This window comes from Oryctolagus cuniculus, chromosome 11 (assembly GCF_964237555.1).
Source record: "Oryctolagus cuniculus chromosome 11, mOryCun1.1, whole genome shotgun sequence".
In the NCBI taxonomy this organism is placed as follows: Eukaryota; Metazoa; Chordata; class Mammalia; order Lagomorpha; family Leporidae; genus Oryctolagus; species Oryctolagus cuniculus.
In genome coordinates this window covers 65,683,078-65,708,825 of record NC_091442.1, presented here as the reverse complement: position 1 = coordinate 65,708,825, position 25,748 = coordinate 65,683,078, and the positions used below count along the sequence as shown (strand labels likewise).

General features: G+C 38.2%; 1 long non-coding RNA gene across 1 annotated transcript in view; it reads right to left on the bottom strand.

Moving 5' to 3' along the window:
* LOC103348310 (uncharacterized) overlaps positions 1–25,748 on the bottom strand; it is a 405,787-nt gene that overhangs the window by 207,795 nt on the left and 172,244 nt on the right. The window contains exon 3 of the long non-coding RNA XR_011380138.1: positions 3,840–3,929. This is a non-coding gene — a long non-coding RNA (uncharacterized lncRNA). The remainder of the gene's footprint in view (positions 1–3,839; positions 3,930–25,748) is intronic.

Below are 25,748 nucleotides of genomic sequence, written 5' to 3'. Positions count from 1 at the left end.
CATTATTTTTCTTGGCTCACTGAAAAGTCAATAAAATGTCAAAGTATGTTAGAGTCATATTAGGTCAGACCCGAATGTGAGTGGGATTGTCAGGAACTTGCCTGATTTAAAACAAAACAAAACAAAACAGTTTTCTGAGCTTCTCTGGACTAGTCTGCTATATTTATACTATAATGTCTACAAGTTATTACAAGTTATGCTAAGTTGTAGTTTGAATTGTTGGCTTCTAGAAGCCACCTGCTTTCTGGTGTAGCATGGGACAATGGGAAATTGCCATTCTGGCATTGTTGGATAGCTCAGTGGTTAACAGCTTGACTGCTGGGGTCGGAACTATTGGGTTTATAACCCAGCTCTGCTCACTTCTTTGCTACATGACCTTGGACAAGTAATTGAATGGCTTATACTTCCTATTCTTCATGTAAAAAAAAATGAATGTATTAACAGAGCTCACCTCCTAGAGTTATCGTGAAGATTAAGGGAGTGAATATGAGTAATCTTAGGAGGACGCCTACCACAAAGAAAGAATGATATAAACTGTGTCAATGTTATTGCTGGTGGCCCATGGACCAAGTTAGTTAATGTATCCATATGCAAGTGATGAACTTGTGTATGTCTACACAGGATGAGTATGTCTGCTCTGAATTGCTTGGGACCAGAAATGTTGCAGATTTTAGATTTTGGGATATCTCTGTATATATTATCCCATATCTAGGGGATGGGACTCATGTCTTAACACAAAATTGATTTATGTTTCCTACACATCTCATACACTTAATCTGAAGGTAATGTTATACACCATTTTTATTGCACCTGTGTTTTTTTTTTTTTTTTGACAGGCAGAGTGGACAGTGAGAGAGAGAGACAGAGAGAAAGGTCTTCCTTTTGCCGTTGGTTCACCCTCCAATGGCCGCTGTGGCCGGTGCTGCGGCCAGAGCACGGCACTGATCCGAAGCCAGGAGCCAGGTGCTTCTCCTGGTCTCCCATGCGGGTGCAGGGCCCAAGTACTTGGGCCGGGCCACAGCAGAGAGCTGGCCTGGAAGAGGGGCAACCGGGACAGAATCCAGCGCCCTGACCAGGTCTAGAACCCATGTGCCGGCGCTGCAAGCGGAGGATTAGCCTAGTGAGCTGCGGCGCTGGCCAATTGCACCTGTGTTTTGACTGTGATCTTTCACATGAGGTCAGGTGTAGATTTTTCCACTTGTGGCATCAATGTTGTCACTAAAACAGTTATGCTTTTTCGTGGCATTTTTCATTTTGGATTTTCAGATTGGGGATGCTTACCTATTTTTAAACACAGTATATGTAGTAGAGTAAAACCTCAATTTAAATATCACAAGGCCAATCACGTATTTTAATTAACCTGATTTGCAGAGAAAAAATAAATGAAAATAGCACTGTCCTATCTGCAGGACTGAAGAGAAAACAATAAAGTTTAGACAAAGCACCAAGAAACTTAAGATTTCAAACCTTTCAGAATATCTCTTAAAATCAGTCTCATTTTCAATGGCTTCTACATCTATCACATCATGTATTAACTCACCCATGAGTTCTGACAATACTGCTCATTTGCCCTACTTTAATCCCTTCAAATTTCTGAGCCTCAAATTTCTCATTTATAAAACCAAATTACTCTCTGACCTACCTGATTCACTGGGTAGTTAGGATGTAGGTGAAAAACTACCTAAATCTAGGCTCAATCTACCTAAAATATCAAGCTATTACATGTTGAGCAAAATATGATGTTGCATTAAGAATGACTATTAGGTACCATAAGAGCTTCAGGTTTAGAAAAAGCAAATTAATCTAGTCCTCTAAAACTATAAAGACAGAAAGTTACACCAAAATTTTACAGGGATTTTCATGTAGGGTTGAAAATGAAAAGCTGTGATGATTAAGCTAGATAGATGAATTATTGCTAGTATTTCAGCAGGAGAGGGTGAAACCACATGCAGGTTTTATACGGCTATCGTTCCACTTGAAAAGTCATACTGAGGACTTGATGTATGCTGGGAATTCCAAGCTTTTGAGCAGGTCAGGGAAAAAGTAAGTTCTATACAGGAAGGCTGTTAGAGACTTTTCATACCACATCACATGGACGGTTGCCTTCTCTGCCTGTGAGTACTCAATCTCTCTTTATGGGTCCCAGACAACAGAAAGGTGGGAGAAATCAGGCTGTGGCTCTATATCTATCATTGGATTCAAAATACAAAGGAACACATTGACCTAGAAATTTGTTTTTTGAGCACTGGTTCTGCAGAAATCAGTGCACCCAGATGCATTGATATATCAAAGCACCATGTACCATTGCTTGTAATATTGGTAGCTAAAATTTGGATACAATCTAAGTAGTCATTGAATTGGAGTCCTTTAAGTAAATTATGGTATGTTCCATCTAAAGAATCCTTATTATATATTTATAAGACACTTAAAATTAAGTCAATTTTCATGTCTGGATGTGGAATGGTATTAACAGTGTATGAAGTGAAAGAGAAAGCTGAATTCCTATATGTGGCAGTGTGTTCCCACCCTTGCAAAGGAATATAAAGCTCTTTATCCCCTCATCCATATGTAAATATGCAACACATACATAAAAGTACAAAGAAAAATATTTGTGAAAATATATACCAAATGCTAATGGTAGTTACTTTTGGAAAGTAGGGCTTGTAGGAGAGGAATATTAAGTTTTCACTTTACACAATTCTGGACATTTTTGCAACAATTGAGTGTCACTTTTCAATTAGGAAGAAAATTTATACACATAAACGTATATATAAGAACTAAAAACTCCAAGTAAAAGCTTTAATATACTCCTTCTTCCCCATTATCCTTACCTTGCCTGGAGAAACAAAGTTCTGGTCTGGACTCTGTTCACAGGTGCACAGTCTAAATGTAGCATGGTGTGGGTGAACATGCCCACTTACTTTATTCTAAGACAGATTTTATTAATAGCAGTTTGTTCAGTGGTCTTTTATGAGTTCACACCAATCTACTGCCAACTTGTGCCATATTTGATAGCATTCAGCACTCTGTTAAGAATCTTCCTACACCTGCAGAGATTCTGCAATCAATTTTCTATTATTATGTGTGTTACCTCAGATTCATAAGTTTCCTGCTGGGTGGATTCTATTATTATTTTGACTAGAAAGGCAACATCTGTATATTCTTTTCCTAAAATTGCCTTTGCAGCAATGGTTCTCTTGGTCCAAATTATTGACATGCTACCTTGGTTCAGATTAGCTCTTGATCCTGTTAATTTGATTGATTATCTGTTGAAACTTGAACAATTGTTCTATTTATTGGACTGTTGTCAATATTGAGCACTAAGGAACACCAGCTGTGCCAGTTTATATACTTTAGAATCAAACCCTTTTATCATTCACTAAAAACCCTGAAGTATATCAAAAAAGTAGAAACTATGAAGCTGGCCTGAGATGCGGATACTGAGCAGGCAGCTAAGCTCAGTCACTAGTGAAGTCTCCCTGCCATGTATAGGCTTTATAAAACCTTGATGCAAATTTGTAACCTTATTAACACAATCCATGGTAATAATTTAGGGTGCTTGTGAATGGTCAAGCCATGAAAGTGAAATCTGTACACACGATATTCTAGCATATTTAGGGTGAATTAGTCAACATTAATAACTGTAGCCCTTTATCATGTTTCTACCTGTCACTTTGCAGGAGAAAAGTGATCCACAATTGTGCAGCCCATTCCCTGCAGATTTCTTCAGTCTACAGGCTACTCTCTCCAGCCCTAACATGCAACTCAGTAGAAAAGTGTATAGATAAGACCATATATTTTGCTTCATGGTTCATAATTCTATTGCATAGAACACTTACCTGGAGTCCAGGTATCTGACATTTTTAAGCCATGATCTTGATCAGGTCACTTAATCTCTCTGGTACACAGTTTTCATATCATCACACAACCTGTTAAGGGAGAAAGATCTATAAAGCTTCTGAACTTCAGAATTAAATGCCCATCTGCTTACTTGCTAACTCTACTTGAATGTACTTCATATCTCCACTAAACATCTCAAACACAGCATGTAAAAAAGAATTCTTCATTTTCCTCATCATATTTGTTCCTATCTTTGTCTTGATGTATTACATTTAATAATTCCATTATCTGGAGTCATATTTGCATACATTAGTTATTTTTGTCAACTTTATGCCCAAAATACATCTGATCACCTCTCATCATTTCCAATGATATCATCGTTTCATTAGCCTTCCCTCCACCCTATTGGCAAACAAGAGATTTCTATCTGAGAGTAGAAAAGGATATTTATTATGGGAATTGTGTCTTGTGATTCTAGAAGCTGAGAAATCCCATTATTATAAAGGCAAAGGGGTCATACAGAATGCCACCAGAAAGCTGGAGAACTAGGAAATCTGTGGTTAATTCAGACTTCTGAGTCCAAAGTCCTGAGAATCAGAGCTGTCAATGGTGACTCCCAACCTGAGAATGAAGGCCCGAGAAAAGGATCGGAATGCTGGTGCAAGTCCTGGAGACCCAAAGCCAGAGAACCAGGAGCTCTGACACGCAAGGGCAGAGGGAGACGTATGCCTCACTGAAGTATTCACCTTCCTCTGCTTTTTTTTTTTATTGTTGTTGTTCTATCTGGGCTCTCGGTGGATTGGTTGATGCTCCTCTCTCATCCCGACACAAACAATGCTAACCGTGGGTCTTCCTTGCTTAGTCTATTAATTTCTTCTGGGAACATCCTCACAAATACACCCAGATACAATGTTTTGCCAGCTCTCTGGACCTATAAAATTAACAATCACAGCAGGAAAACTTGCTACTTGAGGCTAAGCAGGAATTGCAACTGGTCTATTTCACCAGAAAGATTGTTTGCTGGAGAACAATGGGCAGAAGAAGAGGGGAATTTATGGTTATGCAATTTGAGGCCCTACTGATTTTTACCAGACATCAAGACAGCACGTAATATGAACTTAAGGTCTTATACCAGTCATAATAATCCAGGGTCCAACAGTCTTTTACAATTATTTTCTTACAGTCCTCCTATGGTCTATTCTCCACATAGCAGTTAGAAAGATCTTTAGCAAGAGATAATTAGTTTATAACCCTCCCTGTTTTGTGCCCCTCTGAGACCTTCTCTGACATTTAGAATGAAATTAAATTTTCTAACCAAGGTAGGCAACTTCCAGATGATCTGTCTCTCACTTTTTTTTCAGTCCCAAATACCAAACTCTTGGACTCCCTCTCCTTACCCACACTTGAACACAAACTCATGTTCTTTGAAAACGCCACGTTCATCCAGTCTTAGGACTTGCACTTGTGGTTGCTTCTGCTTGTAAAGCTCTGGCCCAAGATCTATGGCTGAACGCTTCCTTTTCATCTTGCAGGGCTTTGTCTAATATTAATTTCATGGAGAACCAGTCTTGTTACCTTCCAGTCCCCTTGCTTCATTTTCTTCATGGTAGTAATATTGTAATATTGTAATATTGTAATATTGTAATATTGTAAGTTCCACAAAGTGCAAGCTTTGATTCTTTTTAGTCCTATATTTCTAGTGTTCACATAAGCACCTAGTGCATAATATATACAAGAATACAAGATGCTGTGTATAGATTAAACATAAACACCATATTATGATGTAAGAGATGTGAATATCTGCAGATTTGAGTGTCTGGGAGTTCTGGAACCAATCCCCTGTAGATACGCATGAACAACTGTAACTATACACGAACTCACACATGCAGGCACACACACAAGAAGACACTTCAAAGGTCATGGAAGATTAAAAGTATATTTATATTTGGTGCAAAAAAAGGCCCTTTGAAATCCATGCATAGTTTTTCCATGACATACATTTCCCATGAATTTTTTGAAGACCCCTCATATTTGTTCCAGTTCCTGGAGTTTAGTTTCTGTTCCCTCTCCTGAATACACCTTCAAAGCCACATTCAAAGTACAGAAATAGGTGGGTCTTTCAAAATAGTTTAAAAATTCTGAGAAACTCTTGGGCCAAAGAAATGCAATTATGTTCCAGAGTGGGGAAAGGGGATATGGATGGAGACAAGAACAGCTGAGAATGGAAGAAGGTCAGGCACAGTGGAGGGTGTCCTGGGGATGGTTTACTCTTTGGTGCTCTTTCTCTTTTCCCTCCTTACATTTCCCTGGGAAGATCTGTGCATTAAGAGAAAGAAAGAAAGAAAGAAAGAAAGAAAGAAAGAAAGAAAGAAAGAAAGAGAGAAAGAGAGAAAGAGAGAAAGAGAGAAAGAGAGAAAGAGAGAAAGAGAGAAAGAGAGAAAGAGAGAAAGAGAGAAAGAGAGAAAGAGAGAGAGAGAGAGAGAAAGAGAGAGAGAAAGAGAGAGAGAGAGAGAAGAGAGAGAGAGAGAGAGAGAGAGAGAGAAAGAGAAAGAGAGAAAGAGAGAAAGAGAGAGAGAGAGAGAGAGAGAGAGAGAGAGAGGAGAGAGAGAAAGAAAGGAAGGAGGAAGGAAGGAAGGAAGGAAGGTAGAAGGAAGGAAGGAAGGAAGTAAAGCAAGTTGACTCAGAAGCATCCTTGACAGTACGGATAAAATTGTGTACTGCCAGAACCTAGCTAGGATGGAAAAATAGATAATAGCAGGTGCAGACGCATGGGCTGTGATTTGTGCATTTCCTTTTTATCTACCAGCCTCAACCTCAAACAAGAAAATTTTGAAAAGGAGCATTTAGAACTGAAGGACAGAATCTAGCTCAAGGATTTGCCCTCTGAGCATGTTTACAGCCTCCAATAGAAAGATCTGATCAATAGGGGCACTCTCAATGCATTTCTTTTGGAAATATAAAAATATGTACAACTCTGTGGAAAGATGTAGCAGTTTCTGATACCTGGACACAACTATTCTATAATCTATCAATTCTACTCCTATTTATTCGTCTAAGAGAAATGACAGCATATTCCACAAAAGCATTTGTACAAGAATATCCATAGCAGCTCTGTATATAATAATCTAAAACTAAGAATATGCTACAAATAGATAAACAAGATGTAGTACATTCATATGAAGAAATACTCATACTACTCAGCAATAAAAACAAATGAACAATGGCTAAATACAATACTTTAGATAAATCTTCAAAAACACATACTGTATAAAAGCACCCGTGGCAAAAAAAAAAATCTGATTCCTATTGCAAAAGGCTCTAGAATAAGTAAAGTTAATTATAATGAAAAAAATAATTAGATCATTAATGGCCACTGGGGTGGCAGTGAGGAAATGATTGGGAATAAAAGAACATTAGAGAATTTCCTTTGATGACAGAAAGGTTTTGTATCTTGATATTGCTTTGGTTACATAGATGTATTTCTCAAAATTCTCACAGGCAGTAAAAATTTGTTCTTTCTTTCAGTATATGAGAGGCAAAGAGACATGGAGAGAGAGAGAGAGAGAGAGAGAGAGCGAGCTAGCACTCCCACTGCTGGTTCACTCCACAGGTGCCTATAAGGTTAAGCCTGGGTTGCATATGGTGTCAAGAACTGGCAGTTCCAGGCCTCCCACATGTGTTGTAGAATTCCAACTGCTGGAGTCACCTTCCACCACCTTCACTGTCAGAAAGCTGCAATCAAGAAAGGAAGCTCAGAATTGAACCTAATGAATGACATGAACATCTTAACCACTAGGCTAAATGCTCATACCCAATTTGTTTATTTTATTGTATGTGATTTTGCTTTAAATAAGAACTGAATGAAATATTAAGGTCTAAGTGTAAAGTATATTCAGATTGTTAGTGGATCAAGTTTATTGAAGTCTACAGCTTTTAAACACAAAAATTAAGAGGAATATATGTGATAAATCTTATATGCAAAAAGTTAACAATTATAGAATCTAATGATGAGTACAGGGATGTGCAGTATACAATTATTCAAAGCTTCTTTAGTTTTGAAAATTTTCATATTAAAATCAGAAAGAAGGAGAATATGCAACATGCAACAACATAAAAAACAGGACACCTTAATTTCTGATACTTCCATATTAGGTCAACAGGATCAACTATCAGGCAGAAAATGAGAGAATTGGTACAATTTCCCTTTTAAATTCTGCTTGGAGCCATCAGAGAGCTAACACAACAGTGAAGATTCAGGAAAAGAATGAAATTTTTTGAAGAATCTGTTTTACATTCTCATGGGGCTAGAGGAATGGAAACCTACTAAACTTTGACACTCAGAATGGGGATTCCCAAAAGTGACTTTTTAAAATAAGAGTATACCAGAAATAGACTGATGTTTTGGGAAAAAAATAAAAATGAAGCTCAGGACATAATCATCTCAATCCCTGAAATTAGATAATGGTAAAATGGAACTTCTCCTACCAATACTACCCACCTGAAGAAGAAAATAAATAAATCCTCTTTGAAAGAAGACAACATACCCTAACTACCAAATTATTTCTACAGTCTTTCATATATGTAACAACTCTTCCTCAGGTAAAATTACCATAAATATTCTTTTGGCTAAGTTGTGTTAATAGGGTCTGGAGCCAAAAATAGGACAAAATGTATGAAGTCATGATTTTCAAAACCAGAGAGTTCAACTGCTGAAGGACATCAATCCTAAGAGATGAGAAACATACAAGAGGAATCCTCCAGTTGGCTCAGGTTACTCTCTTGAAGGAGTTTCTAGACTGCAGTGCAGGGCAGTGGACACTAATTGAACCTGGCAAATTGACTCTGAGTAGAGGTATACTGTTGTATACTTCTTATATCATGCAAGAAGTAGAATAATGTAATTTAAGTTCAATTTTGATAAACTAACGTTGCACAGCTAGAAAGAGCATGAAGCTGTGCCTCTTGCCTTGTGCCTTGCCCTGTGTACCTCATTGTCATCTGCCTGTTCATCTACACTCTTTGCAATATCTTTTTCAAATAAATGTTTCAATTAAAATGCTTTTCTGAGTTCTGTGAACCATTATAGGAAACCATTGAACCTTAGATTGAGGTCATGGGGACTTTGTATGTGAAGCTACCTTATTAGAGGTGCTAGTGACCTTGCCTTGTGATTGGCTTCGGAAGTGAAGGAAGTCACATGTTTGAACACTTAACCTGGGTATCTGTGCTAACTCCAAGTACTTAGTATCAGAATTGGACTGAATTGTAAGAAACCCATTGGTGAGGTAGAGAAATCCTTGGCATACAGAAATATACAGTATCTGAAATGTTGAAAGTAAAAAAAAATCTTCAGTAATGCTGTATTTGTATGGCAGAAACACAACATATTAGTGCTAACTTCACATCTCTTTCCAACTCTACCTTTAGGGACAACACTGAGGGAGGATTTACAAGAGGGAAATTGACAACTGCTACAAATCAGCTTTTAGGTTTCTGAAGTCTTTGGGAAAGCTGACTGTTGAGTATTTACCAGCATGCCATTGCACACCTGTTCTCCCATATTACTTGATATCATTTCAATAGAATCCTGGAGCTCCAGGGGATTATCTGAACCTATGGGATACACACCTTTGTCTCTGATGAGAATATTTTAGAATTCTGTAGAAATTAAAAAGAATCTGCCCAGAACTGATGGAGAGGAAAATGTTCTTGTCTGTGAATGTGCAAATCATCTCTGCCCAGCAGAGACAACCCTCCCAACTGTAGACCTTTGAGACACATTCACAAGCTCTTTTCAATATTCCTTATCCCTAAAGATGTCTATTTTTAAATTTTCCTTTAAATCATTTGCAATACCTTTTCTGATTCCTTTATTATATTAATGAAGTAAATAAAGTCTGTGGGATGTGCTCATGTTGCAGTCATATAAAAATCAAGTTTAGGGTTTTATATTAAAATTATCGTTAACAGCAAATTTTTGTCTGAAATACTTGGCTGCCTTTAAAGCCTCTTGCTAAGAATGTAAACTCTTCACAGCAAGATTTTTCTATTACTCAGTAACACTCCATATCCGGAATATGGCATTCATGTTATGATTGGTACCATAGTGTAACCCAAGAGACTATGTTGTTTTAGTTGTCTTCTGAGAGGTAAAAGACTTGTGGAGAAACTCATTCTGCAGAAGTGGTATGATATGATTCTGTGCAGATAGCTGGGACAGCTAATTGGAGGGAGCACTGGGAATCTGTCTTTGATACAAGTACTCAGAGCAGGGAAGGGAGGCCTGATTTATTTTAGTTTTACTGCAGGATAACTGGAAAGGATGGCCTTGATTACGTTATACACAGTATCTCATGGAAAAGACATACTAACAACTGATCTGTTGGCTTCCTTCCTCATGTCATTCATTCATCAATAGCAGCAAATCTTTCAAATTCCTTTTCCCTGGAATACTGGCAAAATTCTCAGATACTGCTCTTGCTTTTAGTTTTTATCATGGAATTATAATAAATAACCGCCAGATTGGAATTCTGATACCTACTACACCATCAAGTATTCACAAAATAAGTGTCGCTTTTTCAACCCAGCTATTTAACAACCGTGTGAATTTTAATGAGTTATATCACCATTTGTGGGTTAGATTTTCCAAAGAGTAGAGCTAAAAATGCAGCAACTATACACTACTGTTTTTTCTTAATGTTCAATTTGCATCTATATATTTTTGGGCTTTTTAAGCATATTAATAAAACTGCAATTCTTCAAGTGGTATTTGACATTTGCTAGCTAAATTTGGAACTCCAACCATTTTTGGCAATGATTTCTTACTCATCTAATTTATCCTGCTCATGTTTTTTATATTTAATATTCTAGAAGTTACTGTGCCCCCTAGAGAAATCAGGCTAAATATTACGAGTTTTAGCAGCATGATTTTACAAAGTCTAAAAATGTGCTTTATAGAAGTCATAAATCAGGGTCTGAAATGGATTGTGTTTCCAAAATTTTATACATCTGGTAGCCCAAAGGGGAAGAATTACATTTGTTACAAAAGAATTGCTTAGGCAAGTTCTTAGCAGAGCTACTGCAGAGATTTCTTCAGTAAAATGTTTCATCTGGTTTCTTCCAATTTAGCCAAATGACTGACAAAGTTCCTTTGTGCAGTGTATAAAGTGAGGAAGCATGGGCATTGTCAATGTTTTGATTACAAAGAAAACTGTTTTAATATCGTTGGGGTTGCAACTGACCTGTAACTATTACTGTCAAATGACTAATTAAATGTTTGAATGTTACCCCATTCTGCCAAGCAAGGTCCACTGTGGTGGTCAGTAAAGTATGCCTAATGTAGACTTTTCAATTTGGGGGAATACGTTTATTACCTGCAGAAGGACATAGATACAAATTCCTAGCTTTGTCACACAAGGATGTTGGCTTGAACTTTCTCAATTCTCTGTTTCTTCATTTAGTAAAATACGAATGATATCTACCTCTCAGGTGGTTTTGCTTATTTGCTTATTTTAGATCACAGGCCATCAATATGAAAGAAGGTAAAGGAAGAAAACCTCCCAGTAAAAGATCACAGGAAGTTCAAAGCATATATTAGAAGTATCTTTGGAAAATGGCAGGGCAAAGTCACTACTTATCAACAGTCACATTGAATGTTAATGGCCTTAACTCTCCAGTTAAAAGACACAGCCTGGCTAAATGGATTAAAAAACAAAACCCATCTATTTCCTGCTTACAAGAAATACATCTTTCCAACAAAGATGCATGCAGACTGAAAGTGAAAGGTTGAAAAAAGATATTCCATGCCAGTAGATCACAGATACTAGAGTGTACACATACGGCTATAAAACAAAGACTTGAAGAACAATATTAATTAATATTAAAATTTAATTTTCTTACATTGTTATGGGATTTGAAGCGTTTACAGTTTTCCATGTTGCAAGAGTGAAAGAACAACAAATAACTTTTTAATATACTTGTTTTACCTGAGGGAAAACCATTTCATAAAGCTTACTCAGTTTGGTAAGAAGGGTATAGAATAATAAATAAGTGTAAGCCATAACTAAATTAACATGGGATCCAGGGGAAAACTTTCTCCAACAAGGCTCCAGGCTGGATCCAAGTTTTTGGTAAAGGAAAATAAAAAGCATTTTCAGAACTCTCAGAAATTCCCAAATCCTTCCTGCTTTCCTAAGCCCAATTAAACAAGAATTTTGTGAGCATTAATCCTTTTAAGAAGAGAGATCTGTTTACAATCTCTCTAACAGAGAGATCTGTTAACAAGCCTAGTTAATTTAACAATAAGTACAATTGATACCGAGTTTTCTACATTTACTACACACAGAAAAGGGCCCATTTCATTCATCTACTCATTCTTTCAACACAAATTTAACTGAGGAAGCAAATATCACATTATTTTGCATCTGGGAGGTTTCAGTCTTTGTTGTCCATGTAGGTTGTTGGGGGAGGAAGGAGAAAGCTGGAATTGATATGATAGCAGTAAGAGGACTGACCCTGTTACAGAGGCTGGCATCTGCAGGCCAGTTGAGTGATGCATGCCTATGCCTATTTAAGACAAGAATTTATAGGGCAAGTAGAATGGTAGCTGGGTCATTCAGTTTGGCTTGTGTAGCATTGCAGCTGAGGATAAGTCAGTTTTGTAAGCATAGAAGATTTGTTAATCACCCAGGGTCATATGGGAAGCAAGCCCTAAGCTGCTGCCAATAGAATCATGTAAGAAAAAATAAAGAACTTACTGGCAGGAAATCAACAAAGAATTCCAATTGAACAGGCTCCAAAACCTGTTTTAGAGAAGTTGGAAAAGAAGAGAGAGTTCTGTGCTCTAAAGACCTCTGGAACCTGGATATCATTATGGACAGACAGGAAATGTGTCGTGAGAGAAACATAATTCTGAACCCCACTGTGTAACAGAACTGGTTCTGCTGGGACTCCAGCTCTGGCCTGCCGTACAGGGGAGACTTCAGGGAAGGACCTGGGAGGTTGAGGCTAACAATGGCATAAATCCTAGATGTTTTTTGTGTTTTCTTTTTTTTAAAGCCATATTTTAGTCTGGCAGTTAAATGTAAATTTTATTTTGATTCCAATAAGCTAAGATAACCAGCCTGTGAGCCTTCTAGGCAGTCCTCATTTTGTGAATTGTTCATTCAACTTACAAGAAACAGGAGTAATGTTGCTTTGGGAAACCAGATAATGCCATTATCCAAAAATGTTATTTCAGCAAGCAATCCACATACACTTTCTCTGTGTTTCTCCTAGAAATAAAAATGAGGCTAGTAGTATGAGAAACTTTTATTGCCTTCCAGGGAAAAATCTGATTTGTAAGGCATCTGAAGCAAACCTAAGTTATTATTTTTTGGTTGCTAGAATTCATCAACTCTTTCCACATAGGAATATGATTTGTAGAGACAAAAATCATTGTTTTAGAAAGAAATAGGTCAAATAATTTTTTAAAGATTTATTTATTTATTTGAAGGCAGAGTTAGAGAGGAGCAACAGAGAGAGAGAGAGAGAGAGAGAGAGAGAGAGAGAGAGAGAGGTCTTCCGGGGCTGGGCCAGGCCGAAGCCAGGAGCCTGGAACTTCTTCCAGGTCTCCTACGTGGGTGCAAAGGCCCAAATGTGACCGAGGCCTCTTTCGGGGCAGAGGGAACAGAAAGGAGAGAAAGTAAAAGCTATAAGGCAGACCTAGCTAAAAGAAAGTGGGGGGGGGGGGCTTTCAGAGAACATGGAAGAGTGACAGGGACTTTCCGAGAAAATATTAAAAAAAAAAGACTTGGCCTAATCAGTATCTATGTGCACATGTGCAATCCTGTAACAATTCTGTAAGCAATCCTATAGCTCTGGAGTATCCAATCAAAATGCATGTAGCCATAAATGTAAAGAAGAAGTAAAGTTGTTTGTTGAAAGGTATATAAAACAACACCGTGCCACGCTCAGGGCTCAGCTTTGGATGTGAATCCACTGAGCCAAGTGCCTCCCCGAATAACAGCTGCTTCCTGCTGAAAGCCTCAGTGTCTCTCCTCTTTGCTTGAGAATACCACTACGTTTCCAAGAATGTGGGCCATCTTCTGCTGCTTCTCCAGGCCATCAGCAGACAGCTGGATTGGAAGTGGTGCAGCCGGGCAGCCAGGTCTCAAACCAGTGCCCATATGGGATCACAGGCAGTAGCTTTACCCACAATGCTGGTCTCAATTTTAACTGTAAAAATCTTTATTTTAGTTCCCTAACTTGAGACCCTTTAGCCAATTGAATAACTAATGCTTTGCCCTCTTAAGGCTAAGAGGCCATAAATGTTTACTGAAGCAGGTGAATGAAAGGGATTTTCCCCAAATGTGCCAGGCTAAGGAAACGAAAAGAGTGATGTCAAGTAGGATACAGCTGTCCTTCCTTGAGCATATAGACAGGAAGCTAGATATCACAGGACGTTTCTGCTGTGAGCATTCCCTCACCTTCCCCTGAACGAAAGTGTACCTTGAGCCCCATTGTTTGAGCTCAGCCAAGAACTTTTGCCCAGGGAATGTAGGAAACAGTAACAGTAAAAATTCCGACTCTAAAGCTTTAGGTATTGAATGCTTTCATTCATCCCTCTCTGGTTTCTGCCTTTTGTGTGAGGTTGCCCCTGAACCTAAGAAGTTGAGAAACATATGGAGCTGACCTGAATGCAAGCCACAGACAAAAACCAAGTCAATTAAATCTCAGACTCAATCAGTTGAACCCCAGGAAAATCTCAACCCAACATACACATGACAGCAAGAAAAAACACTGCAGAAACTCTGCTATTTTTTTTTTTTCTTCTGAGTTGTGAAGTAGTTTAACAGCATTATTGTGGCAGTGGCTTACTGATGCATGTTTTTTTTTAACTTCATTTAATTGATGAAATAAAAACAATGTAGCATCATGATCTGAAGAACCAAAATTGTAAAATGTTTATGATGGTGAATACCATAGTAGTAATTGGTAACTGTTGTTTATACTCAAATAACAGGAAGTTGGTTCAAGGCAAAGTTCTGGATCTGTGAATATAACATGGGGAAGAAGGAGAATTCTAAGTTCAGAAGAGAGACTGACAGGGAACAGAAAGGGAGATATGAAATATTTAAAGATGCCTCTGTAGGAGATAAGTCACTGCTCTTTGCATTTGAAGTACATTACAAAGCATGTGAAGTCTAATGCGGGAGTGGGCACTTAGCAGTGAAGACACCTGCAATTGCATGCTGAAGAAGCTGTGTCCATGCCTTGCTCTGGCTCTTGACTCCAGCTTCCTGCTAGTGCAGACCCTGGGAAGCAACCATGTTTGAGTTCCTGCCACCCATATGCAAGACATGGGTTGAATTCCCAGCTCCTGGATCCAGCTCCAGTCCAGCCCAAGATGTTGCAGGCATTTGGGAATGAACCAGTGGGTAAGAGATCTTTCTCTCCCTCTCCCTCTCTCCTTCTCAAATAAATAAATTTAAATAAAAAAAAGTCCTAATATCTAATGGGACAAAACTAAATCTTAATCCATTTATATCCAAGTTTTCTACTCATGTTAAGATTTTAAAAATTATAGCCAGAAAGGACTTTGAAAATCATTTCAGTTAAATAATCTATTTTAGAAATAAGGAAACTGAAGACAGAATAAGAACCAAGCCACATCATAACAAGTGAGAAAAAATTTAACTCAAAACTAATTTATTGAAAGACTCATAAATATATCTCCTACTAAAATATCACACCATCTCCATATTTATCAATTGATATAGGAGTATACTTTATTGACAATATTTTTGTACTCTATATGGGAGTATCCATTTGAAAGATTTATTCATTTGAAAGTTGAAGTTACAGAGAGAAGGAGACACACACACACACACACACACACTCAGAGAGAAAGGGAGAAAAAGAGAGAGAGAGAGAGAGAGAGAGAGAGAGAGAATCTTCTATCTACTGGTTCACTCCCCAAAAGGCTGCAATGGCTGAAGCTGGGTAAGAATGAAGCCAGGAGCCTCAAACTCCATCCAGCTTTCCCACATGGTGCTGGGGCCCAAAGACTTGGGACATCTTATACTGTATTCCCATGCACATTAGCAGGTAGCTAGATTGAAAGTGAAGCAGTCTGATAATAGAGACATGCATTGTTTACTTCTCAAGGCACATTGGCCAAATAAGTAATGATGGTCATGTGACTGTCCAGGTTGTACCCATTATAAATTACCTCTCTACTGCTATAATTTAAAAAAATCTAGGTAATTGTAATGATTATTTTGACACTTATAAAGTGGGTATTAGGCTTTTCTTTATTCTCATACTCAAGTGAGTTCACAAAATGAAATACCTAATTGTCTAGGTTTCTTGAGGAAAGAACCCCCTTAAGATGCAAAGGAATTCTTGGGAAATCAGTATTGTCTTGAATAATTTTTGTTAAACTGTTTAATGCATGAAACTATATTAATGTGAATGTTGTATAAACTTAATCTTTTAAGATTATAAAGCAAATTATACTCAATGACATAGTAATTAAAATTTAAAATAATAAAAAAAATGAAAGTGAAGCAGTCTGGACTTGAACCAGTGCCTAGATGGGATACTGGCATCACATATGGCAACTTAACCTGCTGCACCACAATGCCAGCCATGGGAGAATTCTTTTGTGTTTGGAGTATTGTATTATAAAATTAAGACAAAATAGCTATAAGATCAGTTTACACAGGTTTACAGTGAAAATATATGTATTAAAACAATCTACATGCTATAAAAGTCACCGTTGCTTTGACTATACATGAAGATAATCTGGAGTACTTTCCAAAGTGTTGGTATCTAGTTCAATACCTTGAGGTATAGCTTAGGAAATGTGCTTATTTAAAGCTGTTGTAAAGATCTATAAACTTTCTCCCCCCATTTTTTTCTCTTTAGGCTTTATTATTGCTAAATATGAACATTTTAGTTGAATACAAATATTAAATGCTGTAATATTTTCTCTATCACTTTATTTGGCTCCCACAATTAGGATATGTGGTGTGTTCTTTTAAATATTTTTCTTTAACCAAGCACTATTTATTAAAAAACAGAATAACAACAACAATAAACCCTTACTTTTCATTCAATTTTAACTATGGAAAATATAGGTCTGGACAAACCAAAATTGCCTTTGCATTTAAAATTTTTTTGCTTAACTGTACATATTAAATTAAACACAATATAAGGGTATTTCAAAAAATTTGTGGAAAATGGAATTAGAAGATATTTCACTAAAATTTTTTAAATCAATGCAGTTTTTTTCATAATAAGCATTTACATAAACTTTTTGAAGACCCCTCAAACAAAGGTATGTGATTAGAGATATAAATAAAAATCATTCCCTCATAAAGTTTATTCAAAAGTACTATTCACAAATCCCTGTTCTGAGAACTAAGAGCCATTAAGCTTTATTTCAAACATAGGTTTGGTCTCTTAAGTGCCACTTGTTCTTAAAATGATCATGAATGTGATGATAATTCCTTTAGAAGACAATTTTAAAGTCCCAGTTTCCTTAGTACATTTCTAGGTATTCCAACAGTTGGTTGAAGGTTAAATTAGACTTGAGGACACTCAGATCTGTTTTCAGAATGTGAAGGCTTAAAATACAAGCAAAACAAAACAAAGCTCCAAGCATGAAAGAGTTCCTCAGTGCTTCCCAACGGCCAGGGCCATGCTGGAGACAGGTGGAGAACAGAGCGTGGTTGCACAAGAGATCCAAGTGGAAGGAAGTGAAGAGCTGTACTTTCAGCCCTTTGGTGAGGGATGAGAAGATTCAGGCTCCCAGTCACTGGCTGTGTTTGGAGAATCTCATGATGTGATGGCTCTTAAATCAACCTTGGTTGACCGGTTCTTATAATTTCAGCTCTCATTCCCCATTCCCTCTTGTCTTGAGGGTCTACAGCTCTCTCTACTTCTTTTATCAGAAAAGTGAATTCTTTTTTTTTTTCTTTTTTTGGATCAAACTGACTTGCATCAACTTTACATAGGTGTCCGCCATGCTCTGTATTTTTGATGGCTCTTTTTCTAGGATGGTGTCTTCTAAAGATGACTCAGCAGCCTATATCTTCCTTTTGAACAGACTAAGGCTGTCAAAAAGTGATATTTCATTCCATTCAGTGCAGCCAATGTTTGTATAACCTGCATTTTATTTTCTCAGAAAGTCAGCTCCCTACTTAATGGATAAATCTGAACAAATATAAAAGACCAACCAAAAAGCCAATGAAAGATACACACATCACTGACTCTCTTTGGAGGCTATTGTAGATAAATTCTAGCCTTGTGTCTTCTGGAAGCAGCTCTGCTACAACTTCTAGAGAATTCCCCAGGATCAGCTGAAAGCCAAACTCCATAATGGTTTACAGCACCTCTGTGGCACTAAATTCTGTCATAGAGTTCCACTGCGTAACCATAACTACAACAGTCTACGACAAACTGCCAAGAACTCCATAGTCTTCCATATGGAACCCACCCACTCACACAGGGAAACCTGAACAGGATACCAACGGAAATGGTCTATGCAGAGGATTATTTTTTCAATTGTGCTTTTTGTCATGGTGGTCTCCCTTTCTTCTTTTTAATTTTTTAGTTATAAAACATATAAACCAACATCCTGATCTAGATTACAGCATGTTATTACTACAAAAATTTCTCTTGTGCAAGGCTCATAACCCAGAGGCCATTATTTTTCCTAATTGTTTTTTTCAAGAATTAATTTTGATTGACTTAGTGTAAATGGTTTCACACAGAAAGTAACCTGCACTGTCTGACTTCTTTCATTCAATTCAATGCCTGAGTTTCATCTGTGATGGTGAAAAACAAATTTCCTAATACATTGGAAATGTGTATTATGAAAAAGCTATTTGTGGATTCAAAAAATTATAGAAAAATAATAGACTTTATTTTTTTCTTTATTTGCTTGTGTTTCATAAATACAACATTAAGAATATAGGAATTCTTCCCACCATACCCACCCTCCTACCAACCCTCATCCTCTTCACTCTCCTGTTCCCTGCTCTGTTTTTCCTAAGATCTATTTTCATTTAATTTTATATACAGATTATTAATTCTATTCTAAGTAAAGAGTCTAACGCTTGGTATGAGAAAGAAAAACAAAGAAATACAGAGAAACAACAACAAAAAAACTGTTCCTCAACAGTCCAGACAAGGGCTGTTTAAAGTTATTGCATCTCAAAGGTGATTTCACTTTTTTCCCTTCCTCTTTTCCCTTCCTTCCCTTCCTTTCTTTCCTTTTAGAAACTTAATTCTTTAAAGAAGGGCCCAAGAATGATATATCTTTTGCAAGCATTAGACATAACTTATGAGATATAAGAATATCCTCCACTTAATACACTAAAAGGAACTGATTCTTGAGAATAAGTTTTACTATTAAATCTCATGACACAACTCTTTGAGGACAGAGGTCCTGCGTGGGAAGTTAGTGCACAGTAACTCTTGTTTATTTAACAATGAACACTCTTATGTATGACATCAGTGATCACCCGAGGCTCCTGACATTAGCTGCCTACACGATGGAAGCCTTTTGAATCCTAAAACTACTTTAGTATTTAGACAAAGCCATAAGCAAAGTGGAAGTTCTCTCCTCCCTTCAGAGAAAAGTACATCCTTCTGTGATTATCACTTCCTTCCACTGGGGTCTCACTCACAGAGATCCTTCATGTAGGACAATTTTTGCTACAGTGTCTTGGTTTCCCATCCCTGAAATGCTCTCATGGGCTTTTCAGCCAGACTAGAATGCCTTAAGGGCTGATTCTGAAATCAGAATTCTACTTAAAGCGATTGTCATTCTATGAGTCTGCTGTATTGACTGCTTCCCATGTTGGAGTATTCACTGCTTTTTAATTCTATTATTTTTTTAACTTTTATTTAGTAAATATAAATTTCCAAAGTACAGTTTATGGATTACAATGGCTTCCCCCCCCATAACTTCCCTCCCACCCACAACCCTCCCAATTCCTGCTCCCTCTCCCATTCCATTCACATCCAGATTCATTTTTCAATTATCTTTATATGCAGAAGATCAATTTAGTATATATTAAGTAAAGCTTTCATCAGTTTGCACCCACACAGAACATAAAGTGTAAAATACTGTTTGAGTACTACTTATAGCATTAATTCACATTGAATAACACAATAAGGACAGAGATCCCACATGAGGAGTAAGTGCACAGTGACTCCTGTTGTTGACTTAACAATTTGACATTCTTGTTTATGGTGTCAGTAATCTCCCTAGGCTCTTGTCATGAGTTGCCAAGGCTATGGAAGCCTTTTGAGTCCACCAATTCCGATCATATTTAGACAAGGCCATAGACAAAGTGGAAGTTCTCTCCTCCCTTCAGAGAAAGGTACCTCCTTCTTTGATGACCCATTCTTTCTACTGGGATCTCACTCACAGAGATCTTTCATTTAGGTCATTTCATTTTTTTTTTCCAGAGTGTCTTGGCTTTCCATGCCTAAAACACTCTCATGGGCTCATCAGCCAGATCTGAATGCCTTAAGGGCTGATTCTGAGGCCAGGGTGCTGTTTAGGACATCTGCCATTCTATGAGTCTGCTGTGTATCCTGCTTCCCATGTTGGATCATTCTCTCCCTTTTTTACTGTATCAGTTAGTATTAGCAGACACTAGTCTTGTTTGTGTGATCCCTTTGACTCTTAGACCTATCAGTGTGATCAATTGTGAACTGAAATTGATCACTTGGACTATTGAGATGGCATTGGTACATGCCACCTTGATGGGATTGTATTGGAATCCCCTGGCACATTTCTAACTCCACCATTTGGGGCAAGTCCGATTGAGCATATCCCAAATTGTACATCTTCTTCCTCTCTTATTCCCACTCTTATATTTCACAGAGATCACTTTTCAGTTACATTTAAACACCTAAGAATAATTGTGTGTTAATTACTGAGTTCAACCAATAGTATTAAGTAGAACAAAAAAAATACTAAAAGGGATAAAGTATTAAATTGTACAACAACAGTCAGGACAAGGGCTGATCAAGTCACTGTTTCTCATAGTGTCCATTTCACTTCAACAGGTTTCCTTTTTGGTGCTCAGTTAGTTGTCGCCGATCAGGGAGAACATATGATATTTGTCCCTTTGGGTCTGGCTTAATTCACTCAGCATGATGTTTTCCAGATTCCTCCATTTTGTTGCAAGTGACCAGATTTCACTGTTTTTTTTTTTTTGTTTTTGTTTTTGTTTTTTACTGCTGTATAGTATTCTATAGAGTTTGGGTTGATTCCAGCCCTTAGCTATTGTGAATTGAGCTGCAATAAACATTAAGGTGCAAACCGCTTTTTTGTTTGCCAATTTAATTTCCTTTGGGTAAATTCCAAGGAGTGGGATGGCTGGGTTGTATGGGAGGGTTATATTCAGGTGTCTGCGGAATCTCCAGACTGACTTCCATAGTGGCTTGACCAGTTTGCATTCCCACCAACAGTGGGTTCGTGTCCCTTTTTCCACACATCCTTGCCAGCATCTGTTGGTAGATTTCTGAATGTGAGCCATTCTAACCGGGGTGAGGTGAAACCTTATTGTGGTTTTGATTTGCATTTCCCTGATTGCTAGTGATCCTGAACATTTTTTCATGTGTCTGTTGACCATTTGGATTTCCTCTTTTGAAAAGTGTCTGTTTAAGTCCTTTGCCTATTTCTTAACTGAATTGTTTTGTTGTTGTTTTTTTATCTCTCTCTATATATATTCTGGTTAGTAATCCTTTAATGGTTGTATAGTTTGTAAATATTTTCTCCCATTCTGTCGGTTGGCTCTTCACTTTGCTGATTGTTTCTTTCTCCATATGGAAGCTTCTCAAATTGATGTGATCCCATTTGTTCATTTTGGCTTGGATTGCCTGTGCCTATGGGGTCTTTTCCAAGAACTCTTTGACTATGACAATGTCTTAAAGGGCTTCTCCAATGTTCTCTAATAATTTGATGGTATCAGGGCATAGCTTTAGGTCTTTAGTCAATTTTGTGAGCATTTTAATGTAGGGTATAAGGTAGGGGTCTTGCTTTCCTGCTTCTACATGTGGCAATCCATTTTCCAGCACTGTTTGCTGAAGAGACTGTCCTTGCTCCAGCAAATGATTTTAGCTCCTTTGTCAAAGATAAGTTTGTTGTAAATACTTGGATTGATTTCTGGTGATTCTATTCTGCTTGATTGGTCTATCCATCTTGTACCATTGGTCTATCTGTATTGTATCCATTTTGTACCAGTACCAGGATTTTTTGATTAACTGCCCTGTAATATGTTAGTGTATTTATGTTCTTACTCAATGTATGATCTTTCTTGAATCTCAATATAATGTCAAAGTTACTGTGCTTCTTGTCAATCTCCTCGCTAAGCCAGCACACTCATGTCCCCAACATTGGGTTCTCTCTGATACCTCCTTGAAGCCCTCAGGTCTGCAAAGGCCACACTATGTTTGGTCCCACGGAATCTTTCCCTCTACATGGGGTTCTATCCTTGGACAAGCAATTGCAGGGAACTTCCAGGTGGACATCTACCCTCCTCTTCCAGCCTATGCCATAGCTTTCCCTTCCCTTCAAATCTAGCTGCTTCATCAGCCAATGTCTGGCTCTTCAGTTCATAGAGACCACATTGCTCTACTTGTATTCAGCTTCTACCCTCCTGATTCTAGAGAGTGCCCCTAATCATGAGACCAGTCTCTTACACGTATAGGTCACTTCAAAACTTTCATGGAAGGGGTGGACATTTGACACAGTGGTTGAGACACTGCTTACCTCACCTGCATCCCATCAGAGTGCCTGAGATTTAAGCCCAGTGTCCCTTTCTGATTCCACCTTCTGCTATTGTATATTTAGGTCCCAGCTAGCAATGTAGAAACTTGGATTGAGTTCTGGGATCCTGACTATGGGCTGGCCCAGTCACTGCTGTTGTGGGCTTTGGGGGAATGAACCAGCTGATAGAATATCTGTCTGTGCCTGTTAATCTGTCTCAGTGTCTGTCTTTCAAATAAATGAAAAACTTTAAAATATCAAAATTTTACAGTTTGATGAAAATATCACTGTATTTTTTTATTTTTTATTTTTATTTTTTTTTATTTTTTGACAGGCAGAGTGGACAGTGAGAGAGAGAGACAGAGAGAAAGGTCTTCCTTTGCCGTTGGTTCACCCTCCAATGGCCGCCGCGGCCGGCGCACCACGCTGATCCAATGGCAGGAGCCAGGAGCCAGGTGCTTTTCCTGGTCTCCCATGGGGTGCAGAGCCCAAGCACCTGGGCCATCCTCCACTGCACTCCCTGGCCACAGCAGAGAGCTGGCCTGGAAGAGGGGCAACCGGGACTGAATCCGGCGCCCCAACCGGGACTAGAACCCGGTGTGCCGGCGCCGCTAGGCGGAGGATTAGCCTAGTGAGCCGCGGCGCCGGCCAATATCACTGTATTTTATGTAAAAAAGCTTAGAACCCATGCATCTTTTTCATAATACACATTTTCCATGAACTTTTTGAAGTTTCCCCTACTTCCATTCTTTCAAGGTTATCAATCTTGGACCAGGACTGACTACAGACACACCATATATTTTGTCCAGTGTCATGTTTGTGTACTTTGGGTTGTTATGTTATGTGTTCTCCCAAATCCATATTTGGTCTAAGGTAAGGTCTAAGGTAAAATCATACTAAACTAAGATGAGCCCTTACTTGCTTTCAAACAGTGCTCAAAAGAAAATAGCACCAAAGACAATTTGATTTTGGACCTCTATTCTCCAGACCATGAGATAATACATTTATCCTTCCATATGCATGGGGAACTGGTTCCATAATCCTCCATAGATACCAAAATCTGTGGATGTTCAAGTCCCTTGTGTGAAATGGCATGGCACTTGCAAATAACCTACACAATCCTCCTGCATACTTGAAACCATCTCTAGATGTGATATCTACTATAAAACAAAGACTTTGTAAATTGTTATATTGTACATAATCAGCACAGACACAATATTTAAAAAAAATTATTCATCTGCATGTAGTTGAATCTGTGGACACAGAACCCAAGGTTACTTAAAACTAACTGTTTACTCTGTTGTTTACACCGAGTTTTTGATACTTTATTACTATAGCAAACCAATGTTTTATGTACGAGAATGAGTACTGTGCTAGTAACCTGTCCTCAATCTGAATTTCTTGGACATCCTTGCAGACTGCTCCCTCTGGGGTGCTCTGGGCTTGGGTGGGGTCCCATACCCCATATTTCTCCAATTCCATTTCTGTCTTCAGGCTTTGCAGCTCTTGCTACAGCAGCTGGTAGTTCCAGAGAACATTGAGAAGACCTTAAAACCTACCAAGGCTTCATTTCCAGATACTCTGCCTTAATTTGTCTGGTTTTGTTCCAAGAATCAATGTCTTTTCAATGATTTCCAGCTGGTTGTAAGAGGAGAGGAGAAAAAGTTCTGCTCTAAGTCTCAGAGTGTAAGTCAACTATCTAATTTCCTTCTTATCTTGCTTGGTTTGGGACTTACACACTGACTTATTTTCATGGGGGATAAATGTATTTGTTATCTTTCATTAAAATAATATGCTGGGATAACTAAATTATAAAACAGTGAAAATTTTTAATTTTACTTGTTTAAAGAAATAACATAAACACAGGTGAGGCACCAGATATCAAGTTCTTCCTATGATCTAGGAATTGCTCTTGGGATAGATGCACTGGTGAGAAAGGCAGGTTAAACACTTGGCCCCTGGAAGATAAATCATGGTGGGTAGAGGCAGCTAAGGAAAAATTAAAGATAGTTGCTAGTGGTAATGAAAAAATAAAATAATGAAATGTGAACGACTAAAGGCTTGACAGGTAACTTTACAGGGAGTACCTCAGATTGCGTCTCAGATGAAGTAAGACTTGGACTTGGACTTGAATGGTGAGTTGGCTGTATGAAGATTCAGGGGCTGAGCATCCCCAACAAAAGGCGCAGCAAGTGAAAATGTCCTGAGGAAGAAACAGATGTGGCATACGCAAGGAACATGCAGTTGGCTAGTGTGGATGCAACATACTGAAATGGGAAGAGGACAATACATATCATGTGAAACTTTTTAAGGCTGTGTGGTATGCAGTGGTTCCCCAGAGATATCCATGCCCCATCTGAAAACCACAAATATGGCAAAAGGGACTTTGCAGGTGTACTTAAGATTATGCACTTAGAGAGAGAGAGAGAGAGAGAGGGAGAGAGAGAGATGTCTGTATAATCTAGGTGAGACTAACCTGAGCACACGAGCCACTGAAATCAGAAAACTTTCTCCAGCAAGTGGCAGAGGAAGAGATGGGGTGAAAGAGAAATTAGACTGGGGGAAAGCCTGAGAAGAACAAGTTAAACACGGTGGCAGGCAGTCTTAAGTTGCTGTAAAGAGGCTCCCAGCTGACAGCCAGCAAACAAAAAGGGACCTTAGCTCCACCACCTAAAAGGGCTCAATGATGCCAAACAACTGAACCAACTTGGAGGCAACTTCTCCCCCAAACCTCCAGGTAGGAGCCCAGGCTGGCCAGCATCTTGATTTCTTTACCTTGTGAGATCCAGAATGGAGGAACCAGTCAAATTCACCTGGGCTTCTGATATACAGAGCTAAGAACGCATTTGCGTTGCTGTAAGCAACTAAATGTGTGCCAATTGCTTTTGACAACAATGAAAACTAAGATAACACACACTAAGATGACTGTCAAGTTTGTTGTTTGGTTTGAGTGGGTAAAAACTGAGCAAATGCTACATTTTAATCTATTCTAATCACTTTGCAACTGACTTAGCTACAAGTTCAGATCTAGACATGCAATTATTAAGCTTAGATTGTCATTCTTCAGCAACAGACACATTCTTCACAACAGCAACATTCTTCAGCAACCAAGTATTTTGCTCCATTAGATGGA